The sequence below is a fragment of the Eulemur rufifrons genome, chromosome 4, assembly GCF_041146395.1.
Source record: "Eulemur rufifrons isolate Redbay chromosome 4, OSU_ERuf_1, whole genome shotgun sequence".
Classification (NCBI taxonomy): Eukaryota; Metazoa; Chordata; class Mammalia; order Primates; family Lemuridae; genus Eulemur; species Eulemur rufifrons.
In genome coordinates this window covers 51379838-51406226 of record NC_090986.1, presented here as the reverse complement: position 1 = coordinate 51406226, position 26389 = coordinate 51379838, and the positions used below count along the sequence as shown (strand labels likewise).

At 33.5% G+C, this 26389-nt stretch overlaps 1 pseudogene; it reads right to left on the bottom strand.

Moving 5' to 3' along the window:
- Positions 1 to 24123, bottom strand: part of LOC138382456 (cleavage and polyadenylation specificity factor subunit 6 pseudogene) — a 152990-nt pseudogene extending 128867 nt beyond the window's left edge.
- Between the last annotated feature and the right edge of the window lie 2266 nt (positions 24124 to 26389).

The following is a 26389-nucleotide window of genomic DNA, read 5'->3' as shown; positions in this document are numbered from 1 at the left end:
TCTTCTTTGTTTCCAAAGCCTAAGTTTTTTTTTTTTTTTTTTTTGAGGATTTTTGAAAGTTTATTCTAATTGGAATAATTCTGACAGAATCATATATTTTGCAAAGTCACTATTAAAGAGATTATATTTCAGCTGTATATTTTCAAATTATCTTTTTTTTTTATTTTTTTTTATTTTTTGTTTGTTTTTCAGCTCATCAAGGGGGTACAAAAGATCAGGCTATATACATTGCCCATGCCTCCCCATCCCCCCGAGTCTGAGCTTTAGTTGTGTCCATTTCCTAGACAGTGCACATCACTCTCATCATGTAGGTGTGCACTCCTCCCCTCCCCCCACCCCATCCCCCCCAGAGAGAACTTCAAACGTGTCCATTCCCCAGGCAGTGCGCATCGCACTCATCAAGTAGGTATACACCCATCCCTTCCACCCAGCCCCGACCTCTGTCCAATACCCAAGGGAGATTAATAAAACCAAAAGTTGGTTCTTTGAAAAAATAAACAAAATTGACACACCTCTGGCTAGACTAACCAAGAACAGAAAAGAAAAATCTCTTATAACCTCCATCAGGAACACAAAAGGAGTAATCACGACTGATGCCACAGAGATACAGGATACCATATATGAATTCTACAAAAATCTTTATGCACACAAATTAGAAAACCTGGAGGAAATGGACAAATTCCTAGAAACACACAGCCTTCCCAGGCTCAACCAGGAAGAAGTAGAATTCCTAAATAGACCGATATCTAGATCTGAAATCGAAACAGCAATAAAAAACCTTCCCAAAAAGAAAAGCCCTGGACCAGATGGGTTCACACCTGAATTCTACCATACCTACAAAGAAGAACTGGTGCCCATCCTACATAAACTATTCTCCAATATAGAGAAGGATGGGATTCTCCCCAACACTTTTTACCAAGCCAACATAACCCTAATACCAAAACCAGGAAAGGATGCAACTAAAACAGAGAACTATAGACCAATTTCTCTTATGAATATAGATGCAAAAATCCTCAATAAAATTCTAGCAAATCGAATCCAAGTGCTTATCAAAAAAATAATCCATCACGACCAAGTGGGCTTCATCCCAGAGATGCAGGGATGGTTTAACATACGCAAATCTATAAATGTAATTCATCACATAAATAGAAGCAAAAATAAAGATCATATGATACTCTCAATAGATGCAGAAAAAGCATTCGACAAAATTCAACACCCTTTTATGATAAGAACACTCAAAAAAATAGGCATAGACGGGGCCTATCTAAAAATGATACAAGCCATATATGACAAACCCACAGCCAACATCATACTGAATGGGGAAAAACTGAAAGCATTCCCACTTCGAACTGGAACCAGACAAGGCTGCCCACTGTCCCCATTACTTTTCAACATAGTATTGGAAGTCCTTGCAAGAGCTATCAGGCAAGAGAGCAGAATCAAGGGAGTCCAAATAGGGACAGAAGAGATCAAACTCTCACTCTTTGCTGATGATATGATGTTATATCTAGAAAACCCCAAGATTTCAACCAAGAGACTCCTGGAATTGATTAATGAATTCAGCAAAGCCTAAGTTTTTAAATTTTATTTCACTTCAAAGGTTGGATGAGCATGCCTGTATTTTTATCTCCAAAAGTGAAAATAAGGGTTTTTTCCTTTTTTTTTTTCTGTGAGAACTCTGTTTTCAATTATTTTCTGGGACATTAACTGCAATGACAACAACTGAGGTGACAGTTTCTATTCTTCTTCCCTCTTGGTCCTGCTCCTAATCCTCCTTCTCCATCTAAAAATGTAAGGTTTGCTAATTCAATTGTAAAATTTAGATGACTAATGAAATAAAAATTGAAGTGGGCAGAAATATTTTAGTATTCACATATCATTATTAATTGACATTTATGATTATTTTACCTTGATTATTTTTCTTTCTAAAAGAACCACATTAGTAAAATCTTCTGAGTATAGAAGATAGAAAACATTGTGCCACTATGTCTTGTAAGTATCTTTCATAATGCTACACTAAGCCATTATCCAGCCAGAAACCATTCAAATATTGAATGAATCCTAGACAGTGCCTCTGGCTTAAATGTTGCATTTGAAACTAAAATGGTTTATGTTAAAAAGAAAGATAGTACATTATATACTGCATAATTTTCTGAAATATTTACTGGATTTTTTTTTCCTGAAAATGTGTAGCTATATACTTTATCTACAGAGAAAAATAAAAGAGACAGTAACAGTGTTAAACACCATGTTGCTTCATGTAAAAGAAATATTTACTTTCAAATAAATTATGTTTGCATTATTGAGTAGAATAATCAAGTTTACTATTCAAGTTTACTATTTACTATGACAGAAAAATAAAGATATTTCAACTGCCTTTTAAAGACAGAGATAGTAATAACTAAATGTACAGAAACTGTCATATTCTTTGTGAAATTTTTCAGTTCAGAGATGCCTCTACTCAACCTTTCTAAGCCAAGGAGTCTCATTTTTATTTTAACAGTAACGTCAGCATTTTATAAATGACAAGATAACAAGAGAATATTGTTCATTCTGTTGACATCCCGTGTATATTGTAGTAAATGATATTAATTCATAGGAATCAATTGGGCTAACTTTAAAATATTAACAACCTAAAAACATTGTATAAACTTGTCTCTTGGACTAGCATGCATTTGTGCAGCCTTAATCTTATGAAAACTACTGAGAACTTATACTATTTAATGTTTTTAAATTCAGGCAAACAAATCTACAGAACTTTTATAATGAACATGAAATTAACATTAGTAGTAATTAAAATGTGTTTTTAAGAATCCAACTTCCTTAAAATTGCCTTGGATTTGAAAAAAGTCCTTAAAGTTTGTGTAATATTTCATCTGAAGTTACTTTTACAAAGTTTTTCTATTACATAGTACTATGCTGAGATTGCATAATGCTGACAAGGAGTTAAAAGAAAGGAAAAAATATGAAAATGCTTTTCTATATAAATGACATGCTCTTGTGGCATATAATTTTGGTAAAAAAAAATCAGTTGCAATTTTTAAAAAGCACTTGTAAAATTGGTAAGTAGGAGGAAATTCAGTGTGTCTTATATGTTTTGAACACATAGATGAGTAATGATGAATTACCCATAATAACAGAGAGAGATGATCTTATAACAATTTTCTGCCAGTCTCCCAAGTCATAATTTTTGTTTTATTGTTTGTGTTGCTCAGCTTTCTATATCACATTAAGTGTATATCATTTCACTTTAGGAAATATTAAATGGTTTCACAGTAGAATAAATTGCCATCTTTCAATCAGTTTTCATAATGTCCTCGGCCATAGCAGGTAGTCACTGATGCCATGAGGTGCAGCGGAAGTCATATGGGAATTTGAAATGAACTGAGCATTGAATTTAAATAGAAATTACAATCTCTGTTAATATATTTGCAAATATAAAGATCCCCTTGACACACTCTTGAGAGAATATTTGTAATTATCACTGAACTTGTTTCTCAATTTCTTTGAGAATAAAGTGATATTCACACTTGTCTTTTAAAAGGAAAGGGACCCAAGGCTCCATTCTTCTTCGCACTGCCTCTTTGTACAATTCATGCTTCCGGCGGGCTCTGCAGTGCTTTTTAATATAATCAGTGTATTGCTTTTGGATTGCAAAAGTGATATATTAGGGATAGTATAGTACATACTCTTAATCTTATACATGCATGGTACTTGGACATTTTCCATTTCTAATGTACAACTGAAATGCTTTTTAAAATACAAGTTAAAATATAATCTGTGGTATTTGTAAATATGTTTTTTAACACTGGATATTTAATCTTAGAATTTAGTCTATTTTATTCTAATACTGCTTTATTTTCATCTTCAGAATAGCACATTTTACTGTTCAGTATGTCTTAAATTCATTTGCATTCACCACGTACTTCCATGATACTGGAATTGTATGCAAGGTATGCTAGCAACTTATAACCTAAATAGGCAGGTTAAGCAGGTTAATTGGGTTTTCACTTTCCCAATTACACCCCTGCTTATTTTAATGAATATTGTTAAAGTATATTGATATTATATTAGCATCTGCTATATAATTTTCTTTCATTCATGTGCAATTTATATTGTTTGCCCTTTACTTTGGAGAAGCCACCCTTTCAAGAAAAATTATATTTAACAACTATGGAAGCCTACTTTTTTTCACTCCTCTTTTTTTCGTATGTATCTCAGATCTAATTAAATGTCTAAGAAGGTTGCATCTTCTGTTTAAATGCAATTGACTGCATACACAGTGCTATCCCACTGGTTTATTGGGCTTAATTCCCACAGTTTGTTTATCTATTATCTCTTTCTGAGCCTGAGGAAATTCAAAATAGAAAGAATAGGATCAATAATGGATGTCACCACTTAATGTCAAAACATAAATCAAAACATTCAGTAGGTCTTTGTAAGGGTTTATTTATTTTCCATATCAAAATTATCTCATCTATGCTATTGATACGATTGTCCTATGGCATAGGTGAACGAAGTTAATAAATAAATGGGTATACATTGGTCTGTGTTTTTCAAAAACATTTTATTAAAGTGCATAAAATATATGTCTAAGCAACTTACTTTCTTCTCCTCATCTCATTTCCAGCACTCTGCTGTCATTCATTGGTCATCCAAATCTTTATTCGATATCAGTTCTTCACAGTTGATATTATTTAGTGTCTCAGAAAATGTGTCGCTTATTCACACTCACACACACCTCAAACATAATATAATGTTGGAGTGCACTATTACAATAACAAACTGAGCCCAAACACAACACAGTGTAGTTGTTAAGAATATGCCCTAAATAACTGGAGAGCTAGGGTTCAAATCCTGACCCTTACTTTTACTTGCTGTGTGATTTTAGGCAATTTACTTAACCATCCCTGTCTTAATTCCCTCTCCCTAATGAATGTGATACTAATACTACCTGCTCTTAGTAGTACTCAGGATGGTGACTGAATGAATGTTTATATGTTAAATTATTAGAAGAAAGTCAATGATTAAGTGCTAAATAAGTGTTAGCTTCTATTTATTATACAGAAAGTTTTAATGAATAGAGAGATGTTCTAATGCTACACATTATATAAATACTTTGTTCTTGAGATGGCCATATATCCCATTTTGCTTGGGAAATTTCTAATTTAACACTGTGATCATCATCTAATCGTTCATATGATAATAAATCAGTCCTTTTTTGCTCTCAGAAGTGTAAATTATATGGTCACTTTATGAGAACTCCACTTTTACATAGAATTTACTATTTTTCAGATTCTTCCTATACTTCTGTAGTAAAGCTGTGCTCAAGAAGCTCACTAAAGGCTTCCTTTATGCTAATCCCATTTGACATTTTTAAATTCTTGTCTTAACTGAACACTATATGGCACATAACATTGTTGACTATTTCCTCATTCTTAAAGTCATCTCCTCTCTCTGAATCTATGCATTTCCTTTTTCTGAATGTTCATTCTCATTTTCTGTTGTGTGATCCTCTTCTTTTCCTATTGACCATGTATTTTCAATTGCCTATGGTTTTCTCATGTTCCATTTTCTTCTCATCTTATAACTTGTACCCAGGAAAACTTATTTATAGTTAGATTAAATAAGTTACCAATATTACTGGTGAATTTTAAACTATTGCTTCCAGCTCATTCTCCTTTATTAAGCTAAAAGCTCAAATATTATACTGTTCATTTGAATTTTCCACAGATATCACAGACACGACCAGTCCAAAATTTAACTCACCATTCACCTGTTGTACGCCTGTTTCTAGGTTCCCCATCTCAATGTTTCATATCATCTACCCAATCTCTAAGCCATAATTATAGAAAACACTTATATATCTTCTTTCTGCCTTACTGAAACTGAATATAAAATTATTCCTCTTTGTAATATGTCTATAAATAATTTTTCTTTTTTTTCTTTATTACATTAGGTGACTGTACTTTTTTAATAGTATTAATACAACAGTTATAAAATGCTCTCTCAGTCTCTAATACTACTCTCACACGACACATTCAGCACATTGCTGCTAGATTTGTCTCTCCAAATGCCAATCTGTTATATTATATAGTATTCTTCTGATTAAGTTATATTGTTTCACTAGATTTACATTGGCTTCAGAAGCCAACCAAAATGACCTAGCTAATTACAAGGTTTTCTACTCAACCTCTAAACTTATCCTTACCTCCTATTTCTTACATGAACTTAGTGTATTGTAATTGTGTGAAAAATATGTATTTTTAAAATTAATTGCTCCAATCCAAGTCTGCAATTGAATTAAAAACAAATTAAATATATTTTTCTATATCTACTTTGCATTTTAGTCTTACATCAAAAGTTGATAATCTCCCTTTCTTCAAAACTATTTATTTCTCCCTCAGAAATATTTTTTACAGGCATTTACACATTTTTTCCTCTTGGGACACTCTGAACCTAGTGACTCTTATGAGGTTTTACCTCTTCCAGAGCAATCCAGGAGAAGGACAAAAATGTATAGGACTAAGGATAAGCTTGCCAAGATGTCTAGAAGTGATCTTTACTTTTTGTTTTACATTGTTTAATTCCCTATGGCAAATAATCTTGGAGTGTTTAACAAACATTAGTCCGTGGATCTCTGTAATTGTATAACATCAATACAATTCTTCAAAGGGATGGCACAACAGTGCTTGAGGATAACAGATTGAAATAAATGAGTAATTTCAGAGGCGGTACTTTTCATAAAAATGTACTGACAATGTCTCCCATATGTCATCAACAGATGCATTTTGTTGATGTATTTCACTAAAGTCATATTTAATAAGGTGTAAGAGCATTTGTCAAACATCAATTAATTGGAAGTTCCCATTATGAAAATTCAATTTCTTCAAAAGTTTACTGTTTATAAATTTCCCTAAGGTGTTGAGTAAACAGCAAAACAATATAAATGATCAACAATGTGCTTTCACATCTACTGTATTCAAAAATGTTTGTTATAGAATTATGTGCTTTTTCTTTCTAAAATTAGCAAAGTCTCATCTAACTCTTTTCATATTATAATGGTTTTGGTACCTCATGAAAATATTATTTTAGATAAATGTTTATTTCTTTCATAAAAATAAAATCTACACAACTGAGTAGATGAAATTCCATGGTATTAAGTGATTTTGAATAATTTTGTTTCTTCACTGGAATAGGAATTTAAGCCAATTATATAATAGAAAATAATAGCATCAATGGATTATGAATTAATTTACTAGAAAAATTCTATTACAGATTCCATTTTATATACCATCAAAATTATATTGAAATCTATATTTACTCTATGTTTATTCTACAAAGCTTATGAAGAATTACTCAATTTTTATTCCATTTGGGTATATATGCATGGACTATCTTGAAGAAACGAGATTCTTCACATTGACATAATTACAGAATAGTAGGAAGGAAAGAAGGAAAGAAGGAAGGAAGGAAGGAAGGACAACTGTAACAGAAACAACAAACTCTAAGCAAGGACACTTAGACATTGAATCTCAGAAAGAAATGCTTCTGGATAAGAATGCCATAGAATTCTAACCACTTTCCAATGAAAATTTATTTCTGTGTGCATACTTTTCTTAAAACATAATTTTCTATTTTTGGAAAACATTAGCTAATCTAAAAGAACAATTTATGTCAAAAATTTTAAAGAAATGCTTAAAATCACATGATACTAATGGAAGGAACTCCTAATAATTCTAATAGGATAACCTCTTTTTCTATAAGGACATAGAAATTTTTTTGGACTGAATTTATGTTTTTTACACATTAGCTCTGTCACTTTACTAGTAATGCATTCTATGTATTGTGCCTTTGTTGAATCTTTAGCAAAACATTGTATATCATTTATGTAAAATGTAAAATATTTTAACATGTAGAAACTGCTATAAAATACAATATAGTACAATTTGATGAATAGGCATTGGAATAAAATAAAAGGATAAAACAAGTCACAACTTCTAACTATCAAAAGTGAGGGGCTTTTCGCCCTTTCTTAGATTATGGTATTATAAATGCTTTCTCCTCTTCTTCTTAAGTTATTGTATTATAACGTTTTTGTACAGGATTCCCTCTTTAATCTGTGGTTTCACTTTCTGTGGTTTCAGTTACCCACAATCAACTATAGTCAGAAAATATTAAATGGAAAAGTCCAGAAATAAACACTTAATAAGTTTTAAGCTGTGCTTCATTCTGAATCATGTGATGAAATCTCACACCATCCCCGCTCTTTCCCACCCAGGACATGAATCATCTATTTGTCCAGTGGATCCGCTACCCATCCCTTAGTCACTTAGTAGCCATCTTGGTTATAAGATTGACAGATCACAAGAAGAAGAAAGGTGAGTCCAGTACAATAAGATATTTTGAGAGAGAGAAAGAGACTACATTCACAAAACTTTTTTACAGTGTATTTTTATAATGGTTCTATTTTATTATTATTATTGTTAATCTTTTATTTTGCCTAATTTCTAAATTAAACTTCATAAGAAGAAAACACAGCATAGATAGAGTTTGGTGATATCTGTAGTTTCATGAACCTGAGAATTTGTGGATGTATACCCTTGCAGATAAGGGGGGGCAATATATTTCACAGCATTTAACAATGGAACCAAGAACTGAAACCCAAGGATAAAGAGCATAAGCTTCTGTTGCCTGCAGCTCTTCTGATCATCATCAATGGAGTCATGAAATGTTGGCCTCAAAAATTGCTCAGGATGGCTTTGGCTATTCTGGGTCCTTTGTGATTCCAGCTGAATTTTAGTATTTTTTTTTCAATTTTTGTGAAGAATTTCATTGGTATTTTGATAGGGATTTCACTGACTCTGTAGATCACTTTGAGTAGTATGATCATTTTAACGATATTGATTCTTCCAATCAATGGAAATGGGATATCTTTCCAATTTGTTGTGTCCTCTTAAATTTCTTTCATCAATGTTTTACACTTTTCACTATAGAGATCTTTCACTTTTTTTAAGTTTATTCCTAGGTATTTTATTATTTTTATAGCTATTGTAAACAGAATTGTGTTCTTGATATTTTTTTCAGATTGTTCACTGTTGTCATATAGAAACACTATTAATTTTTGTTTAATATTTTGTATCCTGAAACCTTACTGAATTTTTTTATTAGTTCTAATAGTGGTGTGTTTTTTCTTTTTTTTTCTTCTTTTTTTTTTTTATTTTTTTGGTGAAGTCTTTAGGTTTTCCTAAATATAAGAAAGATCATATCATCTGCAAACAAGGACAATTTAACTTCTTCCTTTCCAATTTGGATGTTCTTATTTCTTTCTCTTGTCTAATTGATCTGGCTAGGAGTCCAGTACTATGTTGAATAAAATTGATGAAAGCAGGCATCCTTGTTCCAGATCTTACAGAAAAGGCTTTCAATTTTTTCATATTCAATATGATGTTAGCTGTGGGTTTGTCATACATGGACTTCATTATTTTGAAGTATCCTTATTCTACACCCAGTTTGCTAAGTGGTTTTATCATAAAGGGATATTGAATTTTATTGAATATTTTCAGCATCTATAAATGATTGTATATTTTATCCTCAATTCTATTAATGTAATGCATAATGTGTATTGATTTGCATATGTTAGACCACCCAGCAAAAGAACAGAGCTGGAGGCATCAAATTACCAGACTTCAAATTATACTACAAAGCTGTAATAACCAAAACAGCATGGTACTGGCATAAAAACATATATAAAGACCAATGCAACAGAATGAAGAACCCAGAAATAAATCCACACATTTACAGTCAACTAATTTTTGACAAAGGCACCAAGAACCTACATTAAAGAAACGACAATCTCTTCAATAAACAGTGCCAAGAAAACTGGATGCCCATATTAAAAAATGAAACTGGACCCCTAACTATCTCCATATACAAAAATCAAACCAAAATGGACTAAATATTTAAATGTAAAACATGAAACCATGAAACTACTAGGAGAAAACCTTGGAGAAATGCTTCAGAACATTGGTCTTGGCAAGAATTTCTTTAGTGAGACCTCAACAGCACAGGAAACCACAGTAAAAATTGACAAACAGGGTACCATCAAACTAAAAAGATTCTCCACAGCAAAGGAAACAATCAACAAAGTGAAGAGATGCTTAAAGTTGTAGGGAAAATGTGTTTGCAAACTGTTCAACTGACATGGGATTAATAATAAGAATATGTAAGGAACCCAAACAAGTCACTAGCAAAGAAACCCCAAATAATCTGATTTAAAAGTGTGTAAAAGACTTGAATGGACATTTCTCAAAAGAAGGTATACAAATAGTCATTACGTATATTAAAAACTGTTCAATATCACTGATCATCAGAGAAATTCAAATCAAAAACACAATGAGATATTATCCTATCACAGTTAAAATGGTATTTATGAAAAAGATAGAAAATAAAAAGTCCTGGCAAGAATGTGGAAAAAGGGGAACATTCACACATTGTTGGCAGGAATGTAAATTGGTATACCCACTATGGTAAATAGTATGGAGATTTCTCAAAAAACTAAAAATAAAACTACCATATGATCCAGCAATCCCACTGCTGGGTACGTATCCAAAAGAAAGGGAATATGTATATTGTAGAGATATCTACACTTCTATGTTTATGCAGAACTATTCACAATGGCCAAGATATGGAATCAACTTAAGTTCCCATCAATGGTGGAATGGATAAAGAAAATGCAGTGTATATCACACACACACACACACACACACACACACAATGGAATATTCTTTAGTCCTAAAAAAGAATGAAATCCTGTCATTTGCAATAACATGGATGGAATGGGGGGACATTATGTTGAATGAAATAAGCTAGGCACAGAAAGACAAATGTTGCATGCTCTCAGAGATATGTGGGAGCTAAAAAAGTTGATGTCATGGAGGTAGTGAATAGAATAGTGGTTATCAGAGGTTGGGAAGGGTAGGGGGGATGGAGAATAAAGAGAAGTTGCTTAATAGGTACAAAAATACAGTGAGATAGAAGGAATAAGATCTAGCATTCAGTAGCACAATAGGGCAGCTATGGTTAACAATACTTTTTTGTATATTTCACAATAACTAGAAGAGTGGATATGGCATGTTCCCAACATAAAGTAATGATAAACGTTGGAAGTGATGGATACCTAAGTTACCAAAATTTGATTATAACACATTATATACTTATTTTAAAATATTACCTGTATATTATAAATATGCATAACTATTATGTATCCCTAAATGTTAAAAATAATTTAAAACTCACAATTGATATGAAAAGTTTCTTGTTCTCATGATGTCCACTAGTCTGTGTAAGAAAGTTTACTATTTTTGTCTGAACATTTTTAAATGTGTTTTAACTTTTATATGTGAATCAGATATAATGATGTATCATCAATTTATGCATTTTTGGTTTTTACTTGATCTTACAATTCTAAAGAAATTTTATTTATCTCACAAATTAGGTTTCCTCCCTATGTTTCACTGTTTATCTTCCCATTATTTTATGCTTCAAGTTCCAAACCCAACATTACATATAATAGCCAAATGTTGTAAGTCCCAAAGCACTGAAGATCAATTATAATGTCTTAACTGTTATTTTTGGACTAATTACAAGTGTCTCCTGAGTACAAATAGATTAAGATTTTGCTTTCAAAATGCTACATTCTTTCAACAGCAGATATCCTGAGGCTTCCAGCTGTATACCAGTTGTACTACAGGACGTACTATGTAACATAAATATAATATATATTTTTACAGTGCTTCTCCCATTGCTAAGTTGTTGTAATTTTAAAAAATAGTCAAGATGATCTGGAAAAAGTTAACCTAATTTAAAAAGGAACAGATGTATGTGGGCATCAGTAACTGGCATTAGTAATTTTGTAAAATAATTATACTGGAAGTAGTAAATTGGAAATGATGATGAATTAATAGATAAAAAGAGATAATAGATACACATACACATAGATATACAGATGTAATTTGTGGATAAGAAAAATTTATGATCTCGATTAATAGTATAAAAATGATTGATACTACTTTATTTAGATAGAGCATATATTAAAGGAAGGTAAAATAGAAAGATTTGCAGTAGTGGAAATGAGAAAATATGATCTATAACTAAAGTAGGCCTGTGGGTTTTGAAAACACTAGGCATAGTTAAGGGACAATGTGCTGGAAAACCTGATGACATATTATCTGTTGTAACATATAAAGTGATATATTTGAAGATGTTTTGGGTCCTTATACAAATAAAAGTATATTAAGTTCATAAATATATCACTCAGTAAATATTTCTTGAGTGCCAACTATGGCCAACTATAGTTCAGGCACAATTCTAAGACCTGAGGTACAGTAGTTAGCAAACCAACAACATATCCACACACACACACACACACACACACACACACACATTCCAAGAATCTATAGGTCATGTCAGTCTGAGGTCAATGTAGCATTATAGTAACATTAAAAATAAATATATATTTCTATAATATAAATATGAAGAAAAGTTAAATATATTTATAATTTCATATATAGAATAGTATATATAATTTTACATCTTAGTTTTTGACATTATCACTTATAAAAAAAATCTAGATATTTTATTGTAAATTTTTTCACAATGGCCTGTATTCACAACCTGTATGAGTTCTAGCGTCCAGTTTTTCTTCAGGAATACTAGCCACAGAAACCATATTTTTCCTTACTAAGGACATAATTGTGTGGATGCTTCTATCAATTTTGACATATCATGAGCTTAATTATTGGCTTAATTCCTCACAATACTCAGAATCCACACCCTGACATCCCATGTGACTTGTTTTGACCAGCGACATGGAGACAGAAGTAACGATAAGCCTTTCAAGCCTACACAACAAATGCAGTCAACTACATAGTGAAACCATCTGTATTAAGGTAATTTAAGGCCATAAGGAAAGAACTGTGGTAAAAGTCTGATATCTACAGAAGGATAAACATAGCTAAAATTTAAGCAACCATTGTTTTCTAGCTTGTCTTCCTATAAATGCTTGCTGCCTAAGAGGCACGTATCCTTGACTGATACAAGATTTGTGACTACTCCATTTGCTTCTATAGATATTAATAATATCACTATTGTAAAACCTAAGACTGTTCTTTGAGATATCTTTCAGATTCTGCATTTAGGGGACCAACTTATGTCAACTGGACCAATGGCCATATGTGAGGGAACTGACTCAACAGGTCTTGTGACGCTCTACCCAGAAATTGTCTCAATCAAAAAGACAATGTCTATTTGCCAACTGTATTCAGTTCAACCCCATCCAAGCAGCAGACCCAATTCTCTAGCTCTTTCTTTACCACACTACCTTTAAATACCATAGCCCCCAAATTCTCTGGGACTTGGATTTGATGAATTTCTCCATCTCCTCAAATGGAGCCTTGTGATATTAAACTCTTTCTCTGCAGACTTTTTACAACAATTTAGTAAACTCTTTATACATAACCTGGGCAAAAATATGAGCAGTGAACACAGTTATATGCAAAATTGTCCTTTTCTGTCCTCAACTTTTGGTCAGATGAAATTTGTTAGATTTAAGTTTTTATCTCAGAGTAAGTTCTATTTAGATAACAAGTTTTAAGAGTTTAGATTTTTGTCACCAGAAGTTTAAGCTTTCTAATTCTTGGTTAAGGAGAAAGGAGATATTGTTTTTCCCAGATAGTTTGTCATGATCTTCGCTTGGAATGACCTTCTAATTTTTAATCCTAATTAGAGACATATGAATTTAGAGTGTGTTCCCAGACTGACCTTTGATTTGAGATTTCTGTTACATAATATTTCTAATCAACATAAACCCTTGCTTTCCAAAATGAAAAATAAATAAATATATAAAGGCTTACAAAATTATATAGGATGATGTTTTTATATATGGTTTTGGCTCCAAGAGAAAAAATAATAAAAGAATTGTCTGTAGATTTGTCATTGAAAAAAGCACAAAGGAGAAAAAAAAGCAGTAATAAATGTGTAGGAATGATTTTTATAACATATCTGACTCAGTAATCTTCTTGAAAAAAGAAGAAAATAAAGTTTACCTAACAACTAGATAACAATAACCCAGGTGGCAGGAGGAAAAACAGGAAATGGAATTATTCACACAAATCTCTATATTACAGGATATAGAAGGGATTTGCACAAATCAACCAGTATATGTAAAATTGCAAAGCATGGATTGCAGGAATATGTATAGGTGAGTTTGAAAGCTTAGAAGAGAAGCTATATATGTTAGTGTGTTAAATCAAGTGTATGATACTTTGTATTTTTAATGGGACTGGCTTATTAAGACCGTGTAATTATTAAATTCAATAAGAAATTAGAAATAGTGCTTTCTTGGTATAACTATAAGGGAGGCTGTATTAAGGCTGTGACAAAGATAAAATTTATATTCAAGTTATATGAGCCTGCCTTTCTCCAAGTATTTGAGAATAAACTATATGGCACATTCTTGAAATTGCCTGACAATTGAGAGATAAAGAAGAAAAAGAAAGTAACCTTTCCATCTCCTAGATCATTTCTCCAAACAATCTCACTATAAAAACAAAAGCAGAAACTTACTCCTTTAAAAATATTTTTCTAGCTTCCTTTAACAGACTTTAAGTACAGTGGTTACTATGTACTATTTACCATGAGCCTGGTACAGTGATTCACATTTCACACATAGATTATTTCATTGACTTCTCATGCAGTCCTACAGCCTAGGTCTTGCTATAATCCCCATTATAGGGATTATAGGTCTTAAAACATTTAAATAATTTGACTAAAGTCACACAGCTTGTATGAGACAAAACAGCCACTTGAATCTATATCTTATAGCTTTCAAATTTCAGGATTTTAAGCATTATTCAATGTGCCCATCTTAAAAATATAAATGAAACTACCTTTAGTGGTTTTGTAGATCAATGCAGGGTGAATGTAATAGATGAATAAAAATGTTATTAAATTATTCTGGAGAAACCAGAGGTGATCACAAATGATGATGTCTATATAAAGAGATATGTAATATTATTTCTTTTATAATACCTGATTTCACCATAAAGACAGCATATAACTGCACGTATTTTTTTTAATTTTTAATGCTTATATATTTTATGTTGAAGATACATTTGTTAAATACATAATTGAGAAATTCAGAACTATTCTGAGCTGTAAAAATTCCACTCATGACTGACTATCCAGTAGATCATCTCAGACAAGCCTTAGGAAACTGTAGCCCAATGGGCCAAATCTGGTCAGTCACTTGTTTTTGTAAATGAAGCTTTATCAGAACATTGTCACACATTCACTTATGTATTATCTATAGCTGCTTGTGTGTTCTAAAAGCAAAGCTGAATAGTCACAAAAGAACCTTATAGCCCAGAATGTCTAAAATATTTAATACCTTGGCCTCTGGTAAGTTTGCCAACACTTACTCTAGGAAAGTGAAACATCGTCCAGTAATACTAAAGTTAATTTATCATCAAGTCCCGGGGATCCATGACAGCCACACACAGCCCTCCATGGGTGTTATTATAAAGTAATGAGTGAAGGAAATCTGTGTTCTCAGAGGCTTTCCTTACCACCATATCCAGGGTTTGTGAGGATATGCCATAATCTTTCAACTCTCACTTTTGTGGAGGGTTTGTATTTTTTTTTTATATGTTAGTTAATTCTACCATAGATTTATGCAATGCTCCTAAAAAAAAAAACATATTAATACTTACTCCAGGAATTTCAAGCTTCCTTTAACAGACTTATTTTTATCTTCTTTGTTTTAAAATTTACTTTAATAACTATTATTGTATCTTTGTTGTTTTCTACCTTATTTTTTCTGGGCTATTATAAATTATTCTTAATGAACAGTCCTATAAAGAGCAAGTACTTTTCACTCATCCATGCAGCTAAATAAGTACTAAGCAGATACTATATTCCACATATGTCAGTTGTGGAAAATAAATAATAGAGATATGTTGCCAAAATAGCCAGTTAGTTACTCACATAAAATAAAATGGATTCATAAACTAGGTTTGTGTTTGAGAGGAGTTGAAAAAATTATCAATTAGTTAATGGTTTTCACTGCTGGCTGAAGGTAGTGTTTTGTAAACAAAAATCGTAGTGTTATATAGGAAAATAAAAGGGTGTGCACATATGAAATGGTCTTTTCTAATTATTTTATTTGTGGCCATTTCCCCCCAAAATAGTAGATTTCTAGAGATCATTAATTTCTTTTATAAATAAATAGTGTAAGCTCAAGAACAAAAGGAATTTTGAGACATTTTCATTATATAAATACATTATTTTTACACGTGAAACCATATAAATCAAGGAACATGTAGAGTCCCTATGATACTTTAAAGTAAAAGTGACTATACAAAGTGTACAAAAGAACTAAATTTAAAGAAATAGTCTTAATTTAATTTTAAAAAAAGATAATGTTCTTAGTTTATGTAATATGTAATTTTTATGCCACAAAAATATATAATAACTTGACTTTCTTAATTATATCATAATTGATTTTTAGACATGCAGTTTTCCAAATCTCAGTCTACTAGAGGAAAATAAAAAAAGTAAGGTTGATCTGGTTTGCATTCTGAGTAATGGAAACATATTTAACCCTACCTCACCAAACTAAAAATAATTCTGTGCCAGTTTTTTATAATTCATAACTCCAGTAAAGTACCAGGGGTCTAATTGTCTCAAGCATGTGTATCATCTCCATAATAAAAGATAAGGTGCCACATCTTGCACCAACTACCAGTAAAATAGAGGCTCGCTGCTTGCTAAGTCTTTTTGGATTAAGAAGCAATATGTATTACATATACATGTACCACTGTGGACTATTTGGCAAGTAAATCTTAAGCTTTCAAGGATAGAGGGGGAAACAGAACAACAAAGCAAAGCAAGTGTGCAGTAAGTCAAGTCTGCAGTGCAAACTGTTTTGACTTTCCACTGTAACAATACTTGAAGTGTCTGTAGCAAATCGAGCCTCTGGAAAATAACAATGAGGTAATTGTAGTGTAGTTCTCTATGATTTTAGAAAAACTCATGCCAACTTCTTCAAATAACTCTTTTCCTTTTGAGAAACAACCTCCGGCTTGCTACTGAATCTTGGGAGAGATGAATACTAAAAATGACCTATTATTTCATCAAGAAACCTGAGGTGTCATTATTAACCGGATAATATTTGACCCACCAAGCAATAATTTTAAACATGTGCAGTAACAAATTATCATCAAAAAGAAATTATATATAAACAATCATCCTATAAAAGGCCTTGAAGGCACAATAAATTACAAAAGAAAGTTGCTTAGATTCCCTTGACAGCTACACCTGTTGCTTTACTTTAATCCACACTGTGGCATCATGAAGAGTTATTGATGTCCAGTTGAATGCAAAGGAAAAATAAAAAGAACAACAACAACAAAACTAACTTTTGGCTATCTTACAACTGATTCTACCTGTAATATAGGTGAGTACAACCCGGAAGTGGACAGCTGCAGCATTGCAGCCTCATTCATGAGGCAGGCAATAACCCTCAAGAGCATTAGTGAAGAAAATTCTTATAGTGGATAGAATTTTAGCAGTGGATTTTGATTTTTCCTTTATTTTGGTCAAGAGATGTTCAAAAACAACACACAATTTATTTTATTTATTTTTTATTTTTGAACAATGAGGATCAACTTTATTTTGAACATCTTAGCTTCGTTTAGCTTTGGAAAGAGGAGCTGAGGGACCGAGTGACTGTCCCTTGATAAACAACAGTTATCAAACTCCACTCCAGATTAAAAAACCCTCCCAGCACAAGTGGCGCCCCAGACCAGTTAACTAAGGATTTCTGGGGTGGAATCCAGGCGTTAGTTTTTTAAAGTTCCGAGCTGCTTCACTTCTCCAGGGATTCATCAAAATCCCATCAGTTGTCAAGGATTTGGAAAAAATTATATGGGGAGATCGAAGACAAAGAATTATGCAAAAATCTCTATGTGGATGTACCTCTGATAATGGACACAGAGTATGAAGATATTTGAGTCTCATGTAAATGCCAACATAAGGGCATCCATGGGAGAGGAGTCTTTAAAAATCAGGTGGAAAAGTGGCATGTTTTATGGGATGACTGATTTCATAGTTTATTCAGTGAACCATAGTGGACAGGATACAGTGGGCATGCATTGTGTTAACCATTTGGACTTCCCTTCACTAAGGCTTTATTTTTGATGAGTTCCAAGTCAGTCAATAGCAAAGAACAGTGTTGATTCCTTTAAATGACACTATTCTCCAGGATTATTGGTATTTACTACCTGGCTCTTTATAGAAATTTTTTTTTGTTGACCATTAATATAAAAGATATTTGCACATATTGTTAGTGGAAGATTAAGGTTGTTTTTGTTTTTGTAAGCATGTTAAAGTATATGTATAAGTGTGTGCATATCCTTAGTAACCAAAGGGGTGGACTTTGCCAGTTATTTATTTATTGTCTGTCATCATCAAAGCTGCCCCTCTAAAGGCTAGTTTGGGCTGTTAGGGCTAAAGTACTGCAATCCACATTTCTGCTGAGACAACTGTCACTTTATAAAATTTAGCCAATACTACTCATAGAGAAAAACTAGAAGGCTGGAGGAGGAAGAAGGACCTACTCCTTCCATTTTTTTCTTGTTCCTGTGTAGCATCTTGTTTCCTGCTCCTATGCACACCACCCTAGCAATTCTTTCTTGTAACAGTGATATTATATCTTAATAACAAAACTTGAATCCACTTTTTAGTTTTTCCAGTACTCCAAGAAGCAGCTCCTTTTGCCTTCCCATCAAAACCATTCTCAGCTGGCCAGTGTTTCTCTCAGAGGTCTGAATTCTCTTGTCTCCTTCTTTGTACTCAAAGACAAGAGCATCAGCTGAGAAGCTTCCCCTACTTGATGTCTGAATGTCAGTCTCCACTGGCCTTTCTTCAGTCTTACAACTTTTAATAATTTCAAATAAAGTCGGTTTGCTCCCCTAGTTCCAGAAGGAGTATCAGCTTCTTTCAGTTGATAATTCCATAACATCTTAGTGTTTTCTTTTTGTCTTTTAAATATAGTCAATGCCTACCTAACAATCTTTTATATTAAATTCTCTTTATTATGTAGTTTTTGTACCCTGAATGGAGTGTGATTTAGGTTGGAATTCAATCCAGAATGATCGTTAACTTAAAATGTTTCTGAATTGTTTCTTACAAACATTGCTTTTTCATCCTTACTGCATATATTTGTAAATGCTTGTCCCAAAGCCATAATTTTTACCAGTGGGATATTTAAGCAATTGACACTTTTTTCTAAATTGCTTTCAACTAATTGTTTTTTTTTATAAGGGAAATAATTTTGGGGGAATTGTGTAGGCAAAGAAAGACAAACGACTGAGCTATTCTTGAAAGCAATGTGATGATACTTTCCCTTTAGAAGTGTTAATAACGTCCAGAAATGCATCTCACAAATGTTATCAATCTTACCAGAAAACTTGTGTCAGCTAATAGTTCCTCTGGGATAATAAAAGTTCTACAGTAATTATTAAGAACATCAATTTTTAAATGGAGGACATATACTAGTTGTGTGTGTATATATATACACATTTTATTTGCTATATACACCTCTGAATACTGTTGAAAAATCATTAATTCTAGCCTTTTTGGGGCTGAACATTTCTTTTCTTGAATGCATTGCATAAATCACATTGTTCATTGGTGGAATTGTGATGGAACTCTAAGTCAATTGTCCACCTGTATTTCATATGATTTCCACAAAATAGAAAAGAGTGGGTTTTTTTCACATATTATTTTTTCAGAAATTGGACTTAAATAGAATTAGCATGGGCTTTTTTTTTACCCTGAACCATGAAATACTTTTTATTGCATAAACATCAATGCAAGAGTGAATTTTTACAACTACAATAAAATATGACACATGAAAAGAATTAGATAAAAAATGACAGTAAATGTCAAAAATATATAAGAGAAACTTGGATATAACAAACCATGAGGTAAACAAGTATTCATTTGAAAGGATGTGTGGAAGCTACTTTCTAAAGCTATTACTTAGAATTTTGTACACTGCATTTTTCATGACCGTCACATCTGTCAAATCTTAAACAACTTTCAAAGCATAAGAGAAAGTAAATGTTTGTTATCTGGTTAGTTTCTTTGTTCATGCGTTCTTATGTCAAACTATCTTGTCAATTATTTTTATTATTTCATAAGAAGAAAATACTTATATCAGTAGCATAATATCAAATTTGAACATGTTCAGTCCTTATACATTTGACAAGTAAACACTTTACTGCAAATCAACAGAGGAACATGTGGGAAAATGTCCCTACATATCTTTAAATTTCTACAGAATTTTTTTTTTTTTTTGAGACACTCTCACTCTTTCGCTCGGGCTACAGTGCCTTGGCGTCACCCTACCTCACAGAAACCTCAAACTATGGGCTCAAGCGATCCTCCTACCTCCGCCTTCTGTAGTAACCAGGACTATAGGTGCACACCACCATGCTCAGTTAATTTTTTCTATTTTTAGTAGAGATGGGGTCTCGCTGGTGTTCAGGCTGATCTCGAACTCCTGACCTCAAGTGATCCTCCCTCCTTGTCCTCTCAAAGTGCTAGGATTACAGGCGTGAGCCACCTCAACTGGCCTCCACAGAAATTTGAATTACTGATAGAAATGAAATATAATCCTAAACATGTTGTATACAGGATATGTGTCATTGTGACCAAAGTATTTGTGAATTCAAATTCAAATTTTCAAGAAAATGGACTTAATTTGTGGTTATCTATCTTTGGTTGTTATTAATACTTGCAAATAGTTTTATATAACAAGAAATTATATCCAAAGTAAAAAAAATACTATATAGTCCACTATGTATGAAAGAGATTAAGTTAATATGTGTACTGTTGAAATAACAGTATATGATAAAACTTTGCATACTCTTAGATGCAAATGGAAACTGAATCCCAAAGTATGAGTATGAGTGTGCATTCAAATATTTGAAATTACAGCCTACATACTTAATATCATAATCTGGTTTATCCACCTTATCCTTAAAATGATTGTATCCATTCTTGATGTTTTATTTCAGAAAATGATAGTTTTCTTTATCAGTAACATTTTTTGAAGTCTTACATAAAATTAATGTAAAATAAGAAAAAAACAGTGGCATAAATTGATGGTGGGTGGTGGGAGACAGATATCTCCCTGTTGGAGAGGAAGATTACAGATAAGCAATGGGAGGAGGGTAGTCTGATCCAATTAATAATTTTCCTGTAAAAGGAAAATAAGCTTCTTGGAAAATGGCTGATTATAGTACTGGTGGACGAAATATACAAGATGTACCTACGAAGACATGTTAATGGTCCAGGTAGTACCCTAGATAAGATTCTATATTAGAAAATGAACATTGGCTAAAAACTAAGGAAACCTAAATAAAACATAGACTTTATTTTAACATAATGTAAAAATATTTGCTCTGTAATTGCATAAAACATATAATACTATTCTAAAATGTTAATAATAGAGGAAAATGGGTACCAGGGCATAGAAACTTTCTTTACTATCTTTGCTATTGTTCTGTAACTCTAACTGTTCTAAAAGTTTAAGTTTATTTTTAAAAAGAATATGTTTTAGGAAATGCTGGGTGATATTACCCAAATTAAGTAAACAACTTTTAAAAATTTTCCATTTCCCTTTATGTTGTACAGGTATAGAATGTTTCTTGTTTTGTGGTATCTTGGTCTCAAAGAAACAGCATTTAAAAAGTATATCATGTAAAAACATTATTTTAAACTTGCATAAGGGATTCAATTTATCTATTACCTAAGGAAGAACTCTATTGATTTATTATTCTGATCCAGACAAGGCACTTCATCTTTATGAACATTAAATTTCTCATGGGTAAAATTAAGATATTAATTGCTTTACCCTAAGGTTGTTGAGAAATCTAATGATACAATAAATATTAAAAGACTTTTAGAAAATTACAATGTGCTATACAATTCATATATATAATTCTGCCTTTAGATTAACACTGTTATGTTACACTTACTATTTACTGCTATCATGGATATTACTGTTTATTCTCCTTATGAATATACTGAAATAATTTAATATTTGCTTAATATAGAAAGCCCAATTATAAAAATCTATAATACATTAATAAAGAAACTTCATTATAGAAACACTGGATTCTAGTATACTACTACTCTTGTTTTCTCTGCATCTAAGTTATCAGTTCATTGCTTATCTTCCAAATGCTAAATAAAAGAAATCCCTAGGAGTTTTTTCTTCCCTGACTCTGTACTTGTCCATTTCATCCACATTCATGGATTTATAAAAATTTGTCATTGTGTAACTCCTCTATATACAGGTTCTGCCCATCTAACTGCTTAGATATCTATGAGGCGTCTCAATATGTCCAAAATAAAGCTCTCATTCTTTTCTAAACCCTTTCCTCGACTATGCATTCTTAGCTCAATAAACAGCATGAAAACTCACCCATCTATTTCTCCCTAAATCTAGGGATCACTCTTGATTCTTCTACTTCCTTTATAACTTCTATCCAAATATCACCAAGTCCTTTTTACTTTCAAAAGATTGCAAATTTGACCAGTTTTTGCAACTCCACTGTTAACAGTATACTTCAAATCCATCTTCATATGTCATTGACACTCTGCCTACTCACTCTCTATACTTTCTATACCCTATGCACCCATGGACAATGCAATCATATAGTATGATTCCTTACTCAAAACTGTCAATTCTTCAAAGGTCTTTCAAAATAAAATTCAAATTCTTTCTCGTGTGTAGTACACTTCGAAACATCTCCTGTGGGTCATCAGATCTAGTGGTGACAAATTCCCTTAGTGTTTGCTTGTCTGGGAAAGACTTTATTTCTCCTTCATTTATAAAACTTAGATGTGAAGGATACAAAATTCCTGGATTGCAGTTATTCTGTTTAAGAAGAATAAATACGGGACCCCAATCCCTTCTAGCTTGAAATGTTTCTGCTGAGAGGTCTGCTGTTAGTCTGATGTGTTTTCCTTTTTAAGTAACTTGCTGCTTTCATCTCACAGCTTGTAGGATTTTCTCTTTCACTTTGAATTTGATCAGGCTGATGACTATTTGTCTTGGTTCTGTCCTATCTGCTATGACTCTTGCAGATGTCTGTTGGCCATTTCGTATCTGGATAGCTAAACCTCTAGCAATATCAGAGAATTTTTTTCTCTATTATTCTCTCAAATAGGTTTTCCATGCTTGTTGTTTTTTCTTCTTCTTCCTCAGGGATACGTATAATTCTTATATTAGCTTGCTTTGCATAATCCCATATTTCCCTGATTGTTCATTCTTCTTTTTTTTTTTCTGCACTTTTTTCCTCACTGATTTACTTCAAAATCCTTGTCTTCAAGCTCTAAAATTCTTCTTCTACATGGTTTAGTATGTTGTCAAAGCTTTCTGATGTATTTTTGCATTACCCTAAGTGACTCTTTCACTTTAAGTTCTATTATCTCTTTTATAATGGTATCTATCTCTTCAGTGAATTTTTCATTCATGTCCTAAATTATTTTTTTTATTTCTTTGAAAGGGTTTTCTACCATCTCCTCAATTTCATTCATCTTACTTGCCATTCATAATTTGAATTCCATATCTGTCATTTGAACCATTTCCTTTTGGTTGAAGCTCATTACATAAGACCTATTTTGATTCTTTGGGGATGGTGAGAAAGCCTGCTTTTCTCATGTTGCTGGCGTTTTTATGTTGGTGCCTTCTTATCTGGAGCCACTTGTCTTACCTCAAAAGAGAGAGCAGATATGGTACACCTGCTTTTCTCTCAGACCTCTGTGCATGGTGTAGATAGGGATGGGTCCCTGGGTAGTGTGCTTAGATCCTACTCCAGAAGCTTGACCAGGCACAAGAGGGGCTGCTCTGCTGCCTCTCCACCATTCCACTGCATTTGTCACCAGGCCACTATTAAAGGGCTGGCCCTTGGTGTTAGGTGTGCACATGAGGCGGAGCTGGCCAGGAGGATGGGGTGTGAACAGGGGATGGAGAGGTTCGCTGAGCATGGTGTGCATATGTGCAGGTCTGGGCAGCCAAGGTGCCAGGCACATGGGCTGGGTGAGGTCCACTTAGGGTGCTGCAAAGGGCATAGCTGGTGCTTGAGATGTAGTGGGCCAGCAGGTCCACAGGGTATGGAACAGAGTAGCCCTTAGTGTGGAGTGGGCCACAACTCATGTGTGGGATGGAGCAGGACTACTGGACAGTGTGGACCCATGGGGCAGGGCACCTACTCCGGATGGAGCAGGCCTGTGTGGTGTGCACTCATACACATGGGGTGGAGCAGCTCTGGACTGGGGTGTGCAGGCAGGGCAGGGTGCATGTAGGGCACAGCACACTGGGTGCCTGTGCTAGACGGTGCAGGTCTGTGGCATGCAGATTGCCCAGATTCAAAGGTTGTGGCTGCTTTAGCTTTTATCCTACTCAGAGTCTCTCAGGCATTGGTGGCATTGGCAGCAGTCCTGGGAGTGGGTAGGGAATACTGAGGGCCATGGGCATGTGCTCTGCCTGGGTCCCATGGGAACTATGGTTGAACAAGATTGCCCAAGCTACAGCAATTTGTGTCAGGCCTTGAGTCTCCTGGTCTGCCCAGAGCCTCTGGCAGCAGTGGCAGTGGGGGGAGTCCATGGTACCTGTCATGGGGCACACGAGTGCCAGGATTCCCTGCTCCCTCCCCACCTGGCTGGGGTAAGGAGGAGGCTGCAGTCAAAGATCTGACCCCTCAGCAGAAGTAGCTTCTGGGGTTGGGATGTTAAAATGACATCAGCCACAGCCCCCAAGTGCATAGCCTCCAGTCAGATCTCCTTATCAGTCTGCAGGACTGCGGGGGTGGAGGGACTCTTCTGCCACTCCTGTTGAGGTTTCCTCAGGGGAAGCGTGGAGTCTAGGCTTTTCTCTTCTCTCCCTCTCCCACATGTAGGCACCTTTCCTAATTACCTCCAGCCCTGCTATCTTCTTCCTTTTACTCTCAGCTCTTCTCTGTGGATTCTCAGTGTTCTCACTGACAACATGAGCATCTCTTCACCATTTTCAATCCTATCCACAAGAGAGACATTGTGCAGGCTGCTTCTGGTCTGCCATCTCATTTGATCCTCTCAAAAATTCTGTGAGCTTAACAAAGTTGACTGCTCTATGTTCATTTGGTCGATGAACAAAAAGGCTTAAAGATAGCAGCTTGACCAAGGTTAGGAAGGGTAGTGTTTGAATCTCAGGTCTTCTGACTACCACGTTCTACTAAATCCCACTAAAGATGGTCATCCAACAGACAGGATCACTCTCAGATGCTGCAGAAATTAGGAGACTAGCAGGGTAAAAGCAACTTGCAAACCTTAGTTCTAAGTCCATAAAAAATGCTATTATATTTTCACACTTCTATTCTTTGCTAATATAATGGAATCCAATTTTTAAATTTTTTTCTAGAATATTATGGGGTGTTTAGGTTACATTTATTGCCTTTTTTAAGATAATGTGCTTCCAAACCTAGCAAAGCTAAGGTCAAGTCACTGCAGATCCTCCCTCTGGGGCCTCCAGGCCTCTCATGCGAGAGGCTGCTTTCACATTTTCTTCTGCAGGACATAGAAGGCAGAACCATATTTTGTTTAAAGATTTTTCTTTTCCCATTATCTTGTTTTGGCACTTTTGTTGAAAATCAATTGATCATAAATATGCAGTCTTACTTCTAGGAACTTTATCTGGTTTCATTCATCTAAATGTCAATAATTTTACAGTTACAACATTGTCTTAATTACTCTGTAATTATAGTAAATCTAAAAATCATGTAGAATAAGTCCTCATTTGTCAGATAAATCTCTTTAAGAATTTAACATTCTTCATAATAGTTTATTGTTATGTTGTGCATGTAGTCAGACACATGGGCTTGGTCAGTTTTATCATTTCAGATATTTTTTTCTTTTTTAATATGGAAGCATTTTCATGTAGTACCATTTACGCAGACTGTAGATGAAAACAAGTCTGTGCCCTTTACTTGTCTATCTTTAGTAATCCAGTCTTGGGTAGTGCAATGAGCTGACTCTACAACAATATCCTTAGCTACAGTCTGCAAAAATCTCTGCAAAAATATACTTCTGTTAATCTCGGGGTAATACATTCTATCACAAGCATCCTTGCCTGAAATTGAGCCCATTTCATGGGCTGTCTATTCCTATGGAAAATTAGTAATAAATCATCATTATTTCACATCTTCGGTGGAATTTTACTCTTCTCTGATATGCAGTACCATCATTAAACAAGACCTTTTATCAGATTATAAATCAT